We start from the raw sequence: 18,368 nt of genomic DNA, 5'->3' as shown, positions 1-18,368 counted from the left end.
CGGCGGGGGTCGTGGGTAGCTGGCGGGTGTCAGGCAACCCTGCGCTCCCGCTACCCTGGCGCTGATCCGGCCGGGTGAAGCCTGTGGCCCTACTCAGGCCGGTTTCTGCTTTGAACACAGGTCTTTAGAATTTTTTTTTTTTCTAGCAAGAGAGAGCTGTCTAAAGCAGAAAGCTATCTCTAGCAGACTACAGAACCAAGAGCTATCAACAGAGACCTATCTTGAGCACAGGACAAGGCTGTCAGCTTGGGCCCATGATTTGACTTTGAGTCATTTCTTTTGTCACTCTCAAACACTGTTTCCTTAGAACCTCTCTCCAAGTCAAGGATGGTCCTTGACATGGTTGCACTACACTTCTTCTTAGGGTTCAAAATCAAGTTCTCACATTTGTATGGCAAGTGTTCCAATCCCAGAAATCCTCCTAGCTGTCTGCATCTTCTACAGACATGAATGCTCAATGAACAACATAACTAATTAAAAATAGCGAGAGCAAAGGATTCACAGCTGGAAAGAAAATTTAATAACTTTGTGATTTCAGGGTAAAATATACAATGCCATATGTGTGTGTGTGTGTGTGTGTGTGTTTAAACATATAGTCTTACTGTTTAAAATATTTAAGTCAAGGAACACAATAACAGGATAAACTAAATTATCATCTCTTATCACATATAATTTGAAAATGATAAGCAAAATTACTTTGAAGGTAACTAGGCATAAATAAAAGCATTGTAAATAAAAGTGAGCCAACATGTGAGTGTTTGGAACCAAAGACAAGTCTTCTGAAAGTACAAGTGTTCTTTACTGAGTCATATCCCCAATCCAAAATTCTATGGAAAATTCTATGTTGTCATTTTTACCTTGGTTTCATGAACATTTTTCATATTTCTAAATTCTATATTAAAATTGTTGTGAAATTTATACATCAACAGTCTTATTTTCCTATTTTATCTTATAAGCATGCCACATTCTTGTCTTATTTTTCTTTGTAGCCACTCTACATTACAGCATAGTCTCAAATATGAGTAGTGTGAAAAAATATCCTTCCCTGTTTCAGAATAAAAGTCCTCACACCCTCGATAAATATAATGTTAGATTTTCATGAACATGAACATGCCATAGTGAACCGAGAATGATCCAAGTCTTTACTTGCTTAGGGTTTCATTAGAGTGGCTGTTATACTGATTCAACTGTTTATTATGGATATCTGCTGTAATCATTTCTATTTGCTATTTATTCATATTTTACTCAATTGGATTTAAATGTTAACCTATCCTTTCCTACCTAGAATTAATGGTAATCAGTTGTCATTTTTTAAAAACAAAGTGAAATATTTAAAGGAAAACGAGCCCACAGAGAAAACACAAATTCTGAGTGCTCTTTGTAGATATCTGGTGAACTTTAATTAACCATCATTTAAGAACTTATAAAAAGAAGAGCCCAACATTATCATGAAGAGATTCTTTTTAGAGGCCTGAGTCATGTTATTGAAGAAATGAAAAAGTTGGTAGATGGGTCTAAGTTTTAAAAGGTTTTGGTAGAGATTATACTAGTTAAGTTTCTTTATTTTTTATTACTGCTAACACTTAAAACTAACAAGTAGAGGAAAAATAAAAGTAGATTGGCGTTAAAATTACCAGTTTCCGATTAGGCTTAGCTTTAAATTGTAGCTTCATTCAATGCCAGCTGCATAGTTTTGGGCACATTGCCTTAATTTCCACGTGTATAAGACAAGTAAAGTGATAACCTTTTTCAATCATTGGTTGCAAGGAGCAAATGAAATAACATATTTAAAGTTCGAGCACTTGACATAGAACATACTGAGTACTTAAGGCATACTAGTTTATTATAAATGTTCTTATGTATGCGGTTTTTAATTCAGAAAAAAATAGGTATTACTTAAGGATAATTGCTCCAATCAAAATAACACTACTACATTGTATAAACAGAGATCTAAATCATCTTTAATATTTCTTATCTCTCCAGTCCCCTTGCCCAGCACCGTACTGTGGAGAAAGGACATTCAGTCCTTTCTCTTTTGTGTTCTTGGCTCCAGCAGTAGTCAGGAAAGAGAGAACCCAGCCAACAGCAGCGGAGTATTGATTTGATGCTTCCATTGGGTTGCCTTGTCCTCAGTGTGAGGACTTTTGCCTTGTCTTATTATATTTTGTTTTGTTGTGCTTGGTTGTTGTTTCTTGGAGGTCTGCTCTTTTCTGAAGGGTCATAGAGGTTAGGTGGGTATAGGGAAGAGGGTAGATGGGGTTGGGCGAGAGCTGAAGGAGTAGATGGAGGAGACATTGTGGTCAGGATGTATGAAAGAAAATCTTTCTTTCTATGAAAGAAAATCTATTTTAAATAAAATAAATCTTGTTTCCTTAGATCATCATAGAAGGGGGAAGACTAATAAAAGAGATTCACGTTTCAAAACCCCAGTCTATCACAGAGAATTTAGTAACATAATACATAGTAACATAGTGTTACCTTTACAACCTCTTCTGGTAAGTTTGAACAGTTTGGATAATTGGTTCTCTGTATGTCTATGTCTAAGGTAACTAACAATGCTGAAAAAATCAAATTACTACCAAACCTGGTAATTTCAGAATCATGACCTCTAAACTCAGCTGGAGTTTCAACATTTCAAGTGATCCTGAGTCTTCTACCACAATCCTTCTAGATATCTCATTATATGAGGCTCCTTTAAATTATTATTATAACTTCTTATTCCGACACCCATACACAGATCCACATATATGTTTCTATGAAAGTCTTTGCCCTCTGATTCAGAAAACGGTGCCTTATTTTTTCTGAAACCATAGCTAGATGATTAAGGGCTCTGAAATGAGCATTGCTGGGTACACAAAGAAAGTAGATGCCAGATCAGGTATTCAAGGCACATCTTAAACATAATAAAAGCTAATAGCCAATGTCTAATTAAATGCAGAGTAACTTGAAGCAATCCCACTAAAATCAGGGATAAGAAAAGACTGCCCACTATCTATTCAATAAGGTATTTAAAGTTCTAGCTAGAACAATAAGACAACAAAAGGGGATACAAATTGGGAAGGAAGAAGTCAAGGCATTTGTGGATATAATAGTATAAATAAGCAAATCCTAAAATTCTACCAGAGAACTCCTACAGCTGATAAACAACTTTAGCAAAGTAGCTGGGTATAAAAATTTACTCAAATAAATCAATAGCTTTCCTTTATACAAATGGTAAAGTAGCTGAGAAAGAAATTAGGGAAACACCACCATTCACAAAAGCCACAAATATAAAATATCTTGATGTAATTTTGACCAAGCAAATACGAGATTTGTATGACAAGAACTTCAAGTCTCTAAAGATATCAGAAGATGGAAAGATGTCCCATGCTCATAGATGGGTAGGATTCACATAGTGAAAATGACTATCTTCCCAAAAGCACTTCTGAAGGAGCCATCATTCCTGACCTCAAGCTGTACTACAGAGCAATAGTGATTAAAAACTTCATGGAATTGGTACAGAAACAGAAAGATTGATCAGTAGAATAGAATTAAAGACCCAGAGATAAATTCACATATCTGCAATGGAAAAAAAGAAAGCACTTTTAGCAAATGATCCTGGTCTAACTGGATTCTGCATGTGGAAGAATACAAATAGATCAACATTTATCACCCTGCACAAAGTTCAAGTACAAGTTGATCACACTCGGGAGGCAGAGGCAGGCGGATTTCTGAGTTTGAGGCCAGCCTGGTCTACAAGGTGAGTTCCAGGACAGCCAGGGCTATGCAGAAAAACCCTGTCTCAAACAAACAAACAAACAAACAAACACACAAACAAACAAACAAACACACAAACAAACAAACAAACAAACTCCATAAAACCTGATACACTAAATCTTATAGGAAAAAACAAAACAAAACAAACAAACAAACAAACAAAAACCAAAAAAAACCCAAAAAACAATGGCTCAGGCTCTAAGACCAATAATTGATAACTAGTATCTTGTGAAACTCAAAAGCTTCTGTAAGGCAAAGGACACCATCAATAGGACAATAAGGTAACCTACAGATTGAGAAAAGATCTTCACTAACCCTATATCTGACAGAGGGCTAATATCCAAAATATACAAAGAACTCAAGAAGTTAGACTCCCGAAAACCAAATAATCTAATTAACAAATGGGGGACAGAGGAATCTTGAATAGCTGAGAAGCACTTAAAGAAATGTTCAACATCTTTAGTCATCAGGGAAATGCAAATTAAAACAACTCTGTAATTCCATCTTACACCAATCAGAATGGAGAAGACAAAAACCATAAGAAACAGCACATGCTGGCAAGGATATGGAGAAAGGGGAGCATTGCTCCATTGCTGGTGGGATTGCAGACTTATATCGATTTTGGAAACCACTTGTACATTCTCAGAAATTTTGAAATAGTTCTACCTGAAGTTCTAGTTCTGCTGCTTCTGGGCATATATCTTAAGATGTTCTACCATACTAAAAGGGCACATGCTCCACTATGTTCATATCAGCTTTATTTCAAAGAAATTCAACAACAAGGAAGGTCCCAGTGAGGATGCTTGAATATCACCTAGAAGAGGGAACAAAATAGTCATGGGAGGCAAAGGGAGGAAGGGACATGGGTAGGAGAGGGGAGAAAGGAGAAGCTGGGAGCATAATCAGGTGTGGGAAGAGACAGGAGAGAGGTCCACAGGGCCAAGTGAATGAATGAAAATATGCAGCTGCCAGGAATGGAGGGTCCATGGAATCTCTTAAGAAGTCCCAGAGACCTGGGATAGAGAAGGCTCTCAGGAGTCAAGGCAGATGACCTTAGCCAAGATACCTAACAGTGGGGACATGGAACCTGAAGAGGCCGCATCTTATATCCAGACAGGACCTCTGAGGGTATAAAGACACCACCCTACCCACAAAATTTTCAACCCAAAAATTGCCATGTCTAAAAGAAATGCAGGCTCAAAGATGAACAGAGACAGAAGGAATGGCCAACCAATAACTGTCCCAACCTGAGACTCATTCCATGGACAAGCACCAATCCCTGACACTATTAGTGCCAATACTCTGTTGTGCTTACAGACAGGAGTCTAGAATAACTGTCTTCTGAGAAGCTCCACCTAGAAGCTGACTGAAAGAGATGCAGATACCCATAGTCAAACATTGGACAGAGGTCATAGACCCTTATAGAAGAGTTGGTGGCATAGGAATCCCCCAGGAAGACTGATAGTGTCAAGTAACCTGGACTTTTGGGAGCTCACAGAAACTGAGCCACCAACCAACACATACCTACTCTGTACCCAGGGCCTGGACATGTGTGGCAAAGGGTTGCTTTGCTGGCCTCAATAGGAGAGGATACACCTAATCCTCTAGAGACTTGATGCTACAGGGTTGGGGGATACCTAGCTATCCCACCCTTTTAGAGGCAAATGGGGAGGTCTTGGGGAAGAGACTCTGTGAGGGGGAACCAGGAGAAAACAGCATTTGGGATGTAAATAATTAAATTTTTAATAAGAAACATTTAAAAAAATCAAAGGAAAAAGACTATAGCAAAAAGCTGCCTTTGTTGCTCACAGCACCCATGACGGTTTTGTTTTTTGTTTTTGTTTTTGTTTTTGTTTTCCTTTATTAAAATTAACTGAGCATGTTTCTCAACATAAACATTTACTTTGTCATAATAAAAGTTCCAGCCTTGGGGACCACAAAATTCATATGTTTTTTTCTTTTGCACCTAAGTCATTATAACTGAAGCTAGTAATCTTATTCAGTAGAAACCCATCATAAAATGCATGCACATTGTTCACTCTGCTACTGTATCTTTTGATCTCTTCCATCTAACTGGTCTTCATCCCATTATAAACTGTCCTTCAGCCTATGAAGCCAACTAGGATCTTCCACCTGTCTGCTTTTTCTTGGTTTTCCGGCCTCTTTGAACAGCTTTTCCCCTCATAGCATCTCCAACTTCATGACTGTATATTTGAACTATTATCTCACTGGCATCCGATTGCTTTCTGAGCAGCCCTTCAGGAACACACGTTCAGGAGAGTTGAGCAGCCAGATCAATGCTCTGCTCTTCTACATCAACAGCTTTGTTTCCATGGTTTCAGTTTCCTGATATCAACCATGGTTTGAAATATTACGTTAAAAAGTTATAAAGTAAATAACCAAACTTCTAAGCTAAACACCCTTCTGGGTAGATGTGGGCAATGGAAGAGCACAGTACCCTGGCTCAATTCTAGTTCATGCTGTGAGTCATCACTTGATCTGGTCTATCTGCCCTGTGTAGGCTAGCCACCTCTTAGTCACTAAGTAGCCACTGTGACAATAGGAAAAATTAGAGACATCATTTTCTCTCTTATCCCCTGCTCATAGCTTGTCCAGGGATGGTGCCAGATCTATTCTCCACTTGGATTTGTATTCATTCCCTACACCCTGTATAATCTGAGTTTTGCCCCATAACTTTTTGGAGATTTTCCTTACTAAATTTGATCATGAAATTGAAATTTTCTAATATTTAACTAATAGTGTTCTCTTTAGATGCAATGTCCTTAAAACTGTGCTCTTGTGTTTTTGATACAAAGTGAGCAATAGAACAATTTCTACAGGCTTCTTCCTGTATGCTAGTAACAAACCAAAATATCTCCAATTAATCCTTATTGTTGCTTTTGAGATACAGGATTTCAATCAAAAATAATCAAGGATAATTCCAATCTTACATAATTGGGCCTCCATAATGTTGTGAATTGGAAAAAAATAAGTGATTATCTGTCATTTTCATGCTGCATGAAACAATGGCCCTGTAGAATACATGTGTTCCAACTGTCCATTCTCTTTCTCCTAAGGATTTCAACACCCATTCACCAATAAACAGTGACCATAGGATGTTCAGGACATCACAGAAAACAAGATATTCACATGTCTGCTGGGGTGAGGGATAATAACTTCCTAAGGAACAAAGAGCATTCATTTTTCTTACAGCTGATATCATTAAAATGGTGACATCAACAGATCATCATGATTTGTAAAAAAAATTAACTTTTCAAGATTATAGTTGGCACAAAATATCCAAATGTACTCTGAATCACTAAACTAAAAACACATGCTCTTTTGCTTAATAGGCATTTTCATATTTCTGAAGATGAAAGTAATTGCTTTAGTAGAAGTACAACAAAATTGAAAGAAAGTAATGTGCTTTCCTTTAGGGAAAGAAGGTGACTGCTTGTTAGGTCTGGGCCTCAGGTTGTTTGTTAAAGCACGTGGAAACAGATCAGGAGATACAAACAGGCAAAGCTGCTGCTGACACCAATTTAAGTCTGGCTAGAGGGGAGTAAAATGTCTCTAGTTAAGGTTGTGAGGATATCTTCATTGTTACAAATTCTGGTTTTCAGTGTTACAAAATTCGATGGAAACTGTACAGAAAGTCTTACACAGCAATCTCTACTCTATGTCTTTAGAATACAGGTGGCATCTGGGTCTGTTAGGAAAACAACAGTAGCAGCCTGCAACAAACTTACCTAAAAAATCTTCTTTTAGATAAAATGAAAGCTGTACGTTTTCTTATCTAAACTTCATACTCACTTAACCTGTAATATCACCATTTTATTGGACAAATGTAAACTCATATTCATATTCTGGTGATATCAACAAGTAAGACTGAAATATCCCACTAATGGCAATATACCTGATGAAGTAGATTTAATAAATGTGAATCAAATTATTATTCCATAGAAATCAGCTTTAATGTATCTGTTCAACAGAACTTTTATCATTTATGCCATCAAGTCAAACTTGAAAAATAAACAAACATAAAAACAAAATTCTGATCACAAGAGTTAAAATGAAAACGTATCTTACCTTTAGAAATAAAAGACACTCTATCTTTTCCAAAAATATACAAACGTTTTTTAAAGTACATATTGCAATAAAAATTACTCTATAAAACCCTTGCCTTGTAAGCATCAGACATGGGGTTTGATTTCCTAAACTCCCATAATAAAAGCCAGGTATGGTCATTCACATTTATGGTCCCAGTACCTGGGAGTGGAATGTAAGAGGATGTACAGGCTTCAGTGGAATCTAAGTCTAACCTATTTGATGAGTCCCAAGCCTGTGAGAGGCCCATTCTCAAAGGTGTTTAATGCCTGAGGAATTAATGAAGTTGTCATCTGGCCTTCACAGGGAAATGCACACATATACCCCTGCACAAAGCGTTTAGAGAGACATAATCAGATAAAGAGTATTTGTGGGATGCTTTAAGTAATGTTCAGAGACAAAGTATGTATTATTAACTTCATAATAAAAAAAAGCTTCTTTTGAAACATCACCATTATGATTAATTTTTAAAAGAAGAAAAACAGAAGACTTCATAAGGAGTTGGAAAACTTCAATCAGAAGAAAAAGAAAACAAGAAATCAAAAATTTAAATTGAAAAATGCTTACTACATTGAGAAACCAATAAAGTTCTTCATTCTGGGAATAGACAGTAACACAGATAAAATTCTTACAGATGCAATAAAGGAAAACATACACCTTGGGACTAAGAAAAAAAATAAAGCAACAAACACAAAAACAATCCATTAATAATGGAATTGCCTTTATGTCATTCTAAATTACCTACAAACTAGCAACTACAAGTAGAAAAAGTTTTGTCATAAAAAATAAGTCTAATTTCTAAATGCAAGTTGTACTGTACACTGGCTGGTATGATCAAAGGCAACTTGCATAACCACTGTAAGATGCACTTTTCTTCATTTGTAAGATGAGAATTAAAATTCCCTATGTAAACAATGCATTGAGAAGCACTGCTAGTGCCACTGTCATCATTAGGGTCATCATCTTCTTTCCACTGTTAATAATTGCTATTTTGGTGAAAATTGAGATATTCTAATTATTAACAACATTTATTACATGTTCTCAAAATAAAAGTCTTTAGTAACACAGCATGTAGGCCTGGGGTAAGGAAATCCAAATTACAAGACTTCTTCCTGAGAACTGGCTTTCATGGCACCAGATGGCACAAGCTTCTAAACAGAGAAATTATCACCATTCCTATCCAGTTACGATGCTATGAATCCCAACAACCAGCATGACCAGATAGTCCTCATGATACAATAGTAACTCGCATAACTTGACAGTAGCCAACAACTCTCTAATTGGATGTAATACCCACTCGTCAAGAGAAAACTCATGGATGTTTGTGGAAACCTAGCCATCAACTCAGCACTAGTATAGTATTGGATGTTGTGGAAGAATCTATGGACACCATGTTACTAAACTAAATCTCTGACCACATTCTAAGTGTTTGTCTTTTTATTCACAAATAAGTCCTTACCACACATCAAGAAAATTTCCTTTGGGAACAAACAGAGATCATTTTAGAAAACCACAGCTAATCAAATTGCAGAGTTGTGGAACCCAGTCAAAATGGGGAAATCTGAAACACAATTCCTGTACCCAAATTGTAGGCGATGGAGCAGAAAGATTGCAAGAGCCAGATCAGGGAGTTGGCCATCAGATTGTATTTCTTAAAAATGTCAGAAGCTATGCCCATAAGGACTCAGCAACATGATTGCCTAAACGTGAGTTGTACAGGAACAACAACAATAGATATGCTAACATTGTATGCTGGGTGGATGTCCAGAAGGCCTCAATTACCCATAGAACTACAGGCAACTAAGGAATGTTGAGAGTTGCAGAAATAATCTTTCTTAAGGAAGAGCACACTAGTTATCCAATACCAAATAGTCATCCCTGAAAACATACACACAAATAGCATTATACAGACTAAGTGGGTTTATTTATGTATTTAGGAATATATATGATCTCTCTCTCTCTCTCTCTCTCTCTCTCTCTCTCTCTCTCTCTCTCTCTCTCTCTGTGTGTGTGTGTGTGTGTGTGTGTGTGTGTGTGTGTAAAACAATGATTAATTTAAAAGGAGCCATGAATTTAAAAGTAGGAAGAGATAAATAGGAGGATTAGGAGGGAAGAAAGAGAAGGCAAAAATGTTATAATTTACTACAATCTCAAAACTTAAAAGAAATGATATAAATATGTATGGTAACAGTCTATAAATACATGCATTAACCTCAATGGCTGATTTGAATCTGTGGTATGATAATATTTGTACTTACTGAGCAGCAATCTATGTTTCCATACACATTCTCTAAATTATCTCACATCCTAGGTAAGTCTTGGAGTGTTAAGAGATGTTGTGCTCCTTCAGCAAATAGAACTGAACGTTAGAGAACACTGCCTTCTATTGAAGCAAATGTGTTTGACTTCACACGGCACTCTTTTCTGCCTCTACCAAAGCTTTCAATGAATCTGGATACTGAGTATTCATTTGTCAGCTCTTGAAGTGAAACATGCATACATACACACATGCGTTCACATACATGCACACGCTCATGCAGACACATACATGCATTCACACATATGCACACATACATACACACATATACACACAAACGTGTACACACCCACACACACACCCCCTAAATTCAAGATTATGGGTGTGAACATACTTAAGTTTCTTCATCTGAAGAATCATTTTAATTGGACAGGAAATTGTTGCTTTGAGTAAGTTGATGGGAGGGTCAGGTCCAACATCTTAGAAAGTTTGTAAACTATACAAGCAAAACTATGCCGTTTATAAAATGAGACACACAGTGACAGTGGCGACACTCTTTACCAAGCCTGAGAACTAGGCCACCAACCACAGAGCCAGCAAACCATGGGCACGGCAAGGCATCTGAAATACATTTTCCATGTTTGAAATAATTTATACATAATGGCTTTTCTATACATCCTCAAGGTAAATGGCATTAAAGCTGCTTTTTTTTTCTATCTGATTAGTATTACAGCAACAATTAGAAGACAGGCAGAGTGGGAAACTGTGTAATCTTTTCCTCTCAGAATTCAATCAGCAAAGACAAGGAATTTGCATAATGTAAGGCCCCAAAGCAACTTTTCCCCTCCAGAGCACATTCCCAAAGTTGGAAGGAAATGAATAATTGCCTTGACTTCATTGCATTTTGTCTATACAGCCACCATCTGCCTTTAAATATGCAGAAAGAATAGTGCCACTTTATACCAGAGTGAAAGTCATCCAGAACTCCATCAGGACTCCTTTGTCTCTGCTTGTTCTCATCTTCTCTATACATTGGGCTTAAGTTTTCCTTGAAACCAGACACCCTTTACAGCATTTTCTTCTAAGTTTTGCTTTAAACTTTTCTACTAGATTTTCAAAATTTTAGGTCAATCAAAATATATGCAGAAGAAATGGGATGTTCTATCCACAGGGGTAGAACATTCTTTGAAAACAAATATTTCATGCCAGAAATAAAATAAGATGATAAAAAATTCTCTGTAGTTGGCAGCATAATCTCCACTCAATGTATTATTTTTAAAATCACCAACATATATATTGGGAGTCAGTTATTGTCCTAGACAGATCAGGTTCATATCTAGTGTCGATAAATTGTCACTGAAAATCTTTCTAACGTTATGGGATTCTGCAGCTGTAGACAGATTCTCTACTATGTCTGGGGAAAAACATATGTTCACTCACCATATCCTAAGAAATTGAAATAAGTCAATTTACTTCTCAAAGACCAGAAACATTTCTGCCATTGCTACTTCAAATCTAAATGCACAATCCCCTGATATCTAACCCCAAGCCCTGACCAGATCTGTTATCCTCAGGAACCCTCACTTCAGATTGCCTTCACGTCTGGAAATTTTAGACACAAGAGGCAAGTGCAGCTTTTTTTTAGAATAGATGTTAATGTTTTCACTGAAACCTGAGTACTTAAATACAAGATAATAATATAGGCAAGTGAGTTGCTTTAAATAAAGAAAAAAGACTCTGTAAAACTTTGCAGAAGGCCATAAAAGATGTACAAATATATCGTGGTCTTATATAGAATAAAATGTAATTAAAATGTCTATCATGCCCATCATAGAAGTTTAAAAAAATGGCCTAAATTTTCAAAATTATTGGATAGAATCATTATAATATCTAATAAGAATATTTTATAGTAATTATGAGAATAGTTTATTAAAGTAGACTAAGAAAAGACAGGGAGATGGCTCCATTAGTAAAGCACTTTCTAGGCAAGAAAGAGGAATGGAGTCTGAGTACCGCAAACCCTTGTAAGTTGTGATAGCCACCTGTAATTTCTACACTCTGGAGGCAGAGACTGAAAGCAACTACTGGAGCAACCTGGCCAGCTTATCAAAGTTCATCAGCTATATATGGATTTGATAGAGAGTCCCTGCCTCAATAAATAATGGAGAACTACCTATGAAGACATCCAATTACAACATCAGGTCTCCACATGCACCTGTGCCTACAAACACGTGTGCCCCAACACATGCAAATATGAACCTGTATCATATAAATATACAGAAAGGTAGTCTATGAAAAGGATTTTCTCAATTCAGATACTAAATCTTTAATGTTGCATTAGTGGAACAAGCATAAGACTATGACAGTGGGACAAAATTAGGAAAGAAAGCCAAGTGTATGTCAGAAGTAGCTATTTGGTACATGTGGCATTCCACTTTAGAGTGAAAAGTATTGACAAATAAGTAAATTTTTTATTCATTTTTATTGGGTATTTTATTTATTGTCATTTTAAATGTTACTCCCCTCCCTAGCTTCCCCTGCATGAACCCCCTACCTCCTCTCTCATTCCCCTGCCTCTATGAGGGTGCTCCTCCACCAGCTTACCCACTGCTGCCTCAGCACCAGAGCATTCCCCTACCCTGGCACATCAAGCCTCCACAGGACCAAAGGGCTCCCCTCCCAGTGATGCCTGATAAGTCAATCCTCTGCTACAAATTCAGCTGGACCCATGGATCCCACCCCCCATGTGTATTCTTTGGTCGGTGTTTTAGATCCTGGGAGCTTTGGGGGGGTGGTCTAGTTGGTTGATATTGTTTTTATTCCTATTGGGTTGTAAACCCCTTCAGCTCCTTCAGTCCTTGCCTTAACTTCTCCGTTGGGGTCCCTGAGCTCAGTCAGATGTTTGGCTGTGTGCATCCTCATCTGTGTTTGTTCAGGCTTTGAAAGAGACTCTCGGGGGACAACTATACCAGGCTCCTGTCATTAAGTGCTTCTTGGCATCAGCAATAGTGTCTGGTTTTGGTGTCTGTAGATGGGATAGATCCTCAGGCAGGGCCTCCAATCGAGGGATGGAGCCACTCACCTACCTTCAAAATTTTAGACCCAGAATTTTTCCTGTCTAAAAGAAATACAGGGACAAAAATGGAGCAGAGTCTAACGAAAGACCATCCAGAGACCAGTCCAACTTGGAATACATCCCAAGGGCCGACACCAAACCCAGACACTATTACTAATGTTATGTTCTGGTTGCAGACACAAGTCTAGCATGCCTGTCCTTTGAGAGGCTCTGCCAGCAGCTGACTGAGACAAATGCAAATACTTACAGCCAACCATTGGACGGAGGTAGGGGACCTCTAAGAAGGGTTAGGAGAAGGAGTAAAGGAGCTGAAGGGGATTCCAACCCCATAGGAAGAACAAAAGTATCAACCAACCAGACCCCTGGGAACTCCCAGAGGCCAAGCCACCAACCAAAGAGTGTAGTGGGCTGGTCCATGGACTCTGGCTATATGTAGCAGAGGATTGCTTTGTCTGGCCTCAGTGGGAGAGGATTTGCCTAATCACGAAGAGAGGTTATACCCCAGGGAAGAGAGATGCTGGAGGGGGTGTGGTGGAGAGGGTCTAAGTGGGAGGGTTGGGGAGTACCCTCAGAAAGGCAAAAGGAAGTGGGGGTGGGGTGAAGAAATCTGGGAGGGGGGACCAGGAAAGGAAACAATATTTGGAATGTAAATTAATAAAATAATTTAATAAAATAAAAAAAGAAATATGCTTAGTGAAAGATAACCCTATGAGCACAGAACTATAGCATGTTTAACATAAGACAACAAAAACCTAAATTTGTTTCCAACAACAGGGCATAATAAGTAATATGACTGCTCATTAATAGAGAAATGGTTGTGCAAGTCATGGATTACCTGTATAGTAAGTAACAACAGACAATTGAAAGAAGGCTGAGTAGTGACTGAGTTCATGACATATTTGAGTAAATGTTGTAAAAATAGAGCAGAGTGACATGACTTTATGTTGATTTCCTCACTGAACATTCATTTCAATATATTTCATAACGATCCAGCCTATAAAGCATATAGAATTTGAATGTACATGTGTTTCACTATGTATAACAGCAGGAAAAGCTAACAATAATAGTGTTCAAGTGAGGGACCAGTGCCATGTGTTCACTTTGCTACTATTTATCTAGAAGCAGTGGGCTATAGTCTAATTAGAATGTATTCTTATTTTAATATTCAAACCTACCATGGACAGTGAATACTTTCTAAGTTCACTAATGTTTGTTAAATGCTTTAAAATTTCCCTAAGTGTGAGAGTTTAGTATACGACTGCACAGAGTAACTAATTGCCATAAATAACAATTCATTAGTGCAGTAAGCATTCACTAGCCAAAGAGCTTTTAGTGCACAGTTAGTCTTAGTTTACAGATGCCCAAGATGGTTAAAAATGTCCAGCTTTCTAGCACTCTAGGAAACGGGAATTAAAACTACTTTGATATTTCATCTTACCTCAGTCAGAATAGGCAAGATTAAAAAAAAAAAAAAAAAGACAACAAATGCTGATGTGAATGTAGGGAATAAAAAAGACTTGATCACTGTTGGAGTGGTGATGGCATGTAAACTGTTGAAATTAGTGTGAAGGTACCTTAAAATCTAAGTATAATAATATATACTACTCTCGGGCATACACCCCAGTTACTCTCTATCCTACTGGAGAGACACTTGCTCACCCATGCTCACGGCTGCTGTATTCACAATAGCCACAAAATACAAACAGCCTAGATGTCTATTAAGAGGGAGATAGTGAAAATATGGTTCATTCATTCAGTTCTGCTATTAACACGAAATTTTCCGGTAAATGGATGAGACTGAAAGCAATCATTCTGAGAATGGAAAAGAGTGGGGAAGATCCAGCTGTTGAGAGATGATATGGCCAAGTAGACAAAGAGTATGGGTTGCCACAGTGGCACAAAGGATATGGAAGTAACCATGACTTCAGGTGAGATTTAGATTTATTAATGTGGTTGACTTTGTATTTTTTCTGACCATTCACACTTCTAACAACTCACTAATCTCTCAAGATAGTACTTTCTTTTTCTTAGAATTTCCATTCGACTGTAGTGTTATCCATGATAAGTGCTAAATATCTCGCCATTTAAATAGCAATTTGCCAATTCAATAGCAATTCATTAGTGCAGGAAGCATTCACTAGCAAAAAGAACTTTAATATTTAGAATTTTAAAAACTGCCATATCTTGACTTTGGAATATCCTGTATATACCTATATATTAAAATTTTGTTCCTCAGAGCAGCGCTATTAGGAGGTTATATAAACTTAAGAGGTGAGGATATCTTCAAGTCATGTTCATTCAAGTGTGTATCTACTATGTAACTTCTATAAAGTACTTGCTGCCTTGCTATAGCAGCACAAGGAGTGAGTCTGCTGACCATAAAATGAAGTTTCCAAAAATATAACCCAAACTAAGTTCATTTTTACATTGATTATACCACATATTTGTTATGATAATGAAAGCCAAGCAAGACAATATGTGTCCTGGTTATAAAATTATATCTTACTATGTCAGAATCTTTAGCAAAATTTTAATAGTAAAGTAGTTGTTATCTTGTCCTCTGATTTCATTGCCAATATTTGAAAATGCTATTGGTTAGTGATACTAGTTTTGCTCTTGAATGTAAATAAGCAGACTTTATCACACTAAGAAAAATTTCTTTATTTCTGATATATAACAGGTATTTAAAGAATCAGGCATGGATCAGTGTCATCAAATGATCACTCTGAAGAATCTATTATATTATGAAAATTTTCCTTTACAGTTTCTAAAAAGCAATCATGAAGACAAAATTTTCCAATGTTAAAATGTCTTTATGTTTATGGTTGGAATTTTAATATACTGTTTTTCTATGTAGATATTTATGTAATTGAATGTATAAATTTCTTTTTTTCATATTCTTTTTCTTTTTTCCCCCCCTTTTTCTTTGGTAAATCCTAGGCTTCGAAATTAGGGTTTAAACAAAATCTTTGAAAAACAAGTTTGAAAATTCAGTGTTGTAGCTGACTGCAATAGGTTAAACAACAGACTACTTAAGTGAGCTTTTTAAAATGAAAATAACCCATTAAACCATCTGTGGCTTGTGTCATGTGAGAAATAAAATTATCCCTCCAAATAATGAAAACACTGCAGGAAAGTAAAAGAGGTGAAAAAATACTCTTTCCCAAGAAATAAATACAAATTACAAAACACAGTATGAAAACATTCACAATCTCTCTAGTTGTATAGCTGGTAATTAAGTTTTCTATATTTTAGAACATTTTAGTAATTAATATTTTAATATTTTATTATAATTGTAACATACCACATTCAAATGATGGATGATACAACAGTGACATGTAAGAATTTTTATTCTTTATATAAGTATAGTTTAGGTTTTTTATTTCTATGAAATATTACTTATAATCATATTTAAATTTTATCTTTTAAAAATACATCAAACTTTTGGTTATAGTTATAATTTATATTATAATTTGTCAACTTTATTTTGGCTTTAATTTTACCAGCTATTGATATTTCATTATATTTTATTTGTACTTTCTCCTCTTAAGAATTTCTAATTTTAATTTTTTAATTAACAAAAACTCCATGTAGAATTTTTTCTGAGTATCCAGATCATACCCATATATATGTTAGTCTATAAATTGTCTTATTTTCTCTTGGTTTCATAGTTACCTATTGCACACAAAGAGGCTGTTTAATAAGTGCTATTTTATTGACAATTATATCATCTTGCTTGGAGTTTTTTTTATTGTTTTGTTCCTTTGGAGAATTTTCTTTGGTCTTGAAGACATATTGATCAGAGAGTAACATAACCTGTTCTGTTTTCAATTAGCAAACTATTGACTGACATGTTATTCCTCTTTATTTTAAGGAGGGAAAACTATCCTGGTTTGAATATGCTGATTTATAAAAAATTATCTAAGAGAATTATTAAATGACTTATTTTTATTATTTTTAATTATGTGTAAGTACTTATGTCTGCATGTGTGCATGTAAGTACAGGCATCCGTGGAGGCAAAAGGTATAAGATCTCTTACAGCTAGCATTACAGAGAGCTGTGAGCTGTCTGATACGGGGGCTGGGAACAAAACTTGGGCCATCTAGAAGAGCAAAAATTATTAACCAGTGAGCCATTCTCCTGTTTCTTAAAGGAAATTATAAGCCATTTTGAGAGCCTATCTTCTATTTGGATGTACTATTTACATTTACTTCTGATAATATATGATGGGATTTACATATTTATCTGGTAGAAAGAATGAGTTTGTTGGGGCTAACAGTTTTAGAGGCTGAGTCTATGACTGTGATAGTTGTGACATACAGCAGGCAAGTAGGTGGGGCACTGGAGCAGTAGCTGAGGACTCACATCTTTGTTTTTATGAGGCAGGAAGAAAGCTAAATGGGGATGGCAGATGGGATTTATTTTCATATTATGTTTACTTCCTTACATTTGTTTTCTTGTTCATCATGTCTGGTTCCATGCTGCTACCCAGTATCATTCTGCTCGATAATGTGGTATTCTATGACACATCAATTCAACTATAGCCTGAATTTTATTATTAATAATCACATTTAAACTTAGCTATTATTTTAATCACCTTAGCTCATAATTCACGTAACTAAAATTTTACTAACATAATTTAAGATTGCTATCCCTGTTTATATTTTAACTCCTGAGAAATCAATGAAGCAAACTTTATTATAACCACACATTTCTGAAAAATTCATTTCAATTTCAGAAACTCCAACTATTTTAGGTAGTGTCCTCAAATTAATCAATGTTGGATTGAAGTGAAATTATTAGGTTTTATTTGTGCATATTACAACAAAAATAATATAGCTGACTACACAGAATAATCTTCCCGACAGTCTCCCTTAAGCTTTTCAGTCCACATTCACAATTGTACATGATTTGTGCATATGTCTTATAAATATAATGCAGTTTAGTATTTTTATTTGTACAAAAGGAAGCCCTATAAATACTTATGCATACCTAATCCTCTAAACTATGAGTCCTAATATGGGGTATATCATTCACAGCAGTTTTCTTTAAGATTAATTATTAGATGAGAATATATTAGGATAATACTTGTTGAATTTTGGCTGATGGTCAGGCAGTGTTTCATTTTGTTGAAATGGTAGAATGCCTCCTTTTTTCCATGTTGAAAGATT

General features: G+C 36.2%; 1 protein-coding gene across 1 annotated transcript in view; it reads right to left on the bottom strand.

Annotated features, from left to right (window-relative positions):
- The window catches only part of Dlg2 (discs large MAGUK scaffold protein 2), a 1,891,758-nt gene that overhangs the window by 1,409,150 nt on the left and 464,240 nt on the right, over window positions 1–18,368 (bottom strand). The window lies entirely within an intron of this gene.

Source organism: Mus caroli, chromosome 7, assembly GCF_900094665.2.
Source record: "Mus caroli chromosome 7, CAROLI_EIJ_v1.1, whole genome shotgun sequence".
NCBI classification, from domain to species: Eukaryota; Metazoa; Chordata; class Mammalia; order Rodentia; family Muridae; genus Mus; species Mus caroli.
The sequence above is the reverse complement of the archived record's forward strand: the minus strand, read 5'-3'. Positions and strand labels throughout refer to the sequence as shown.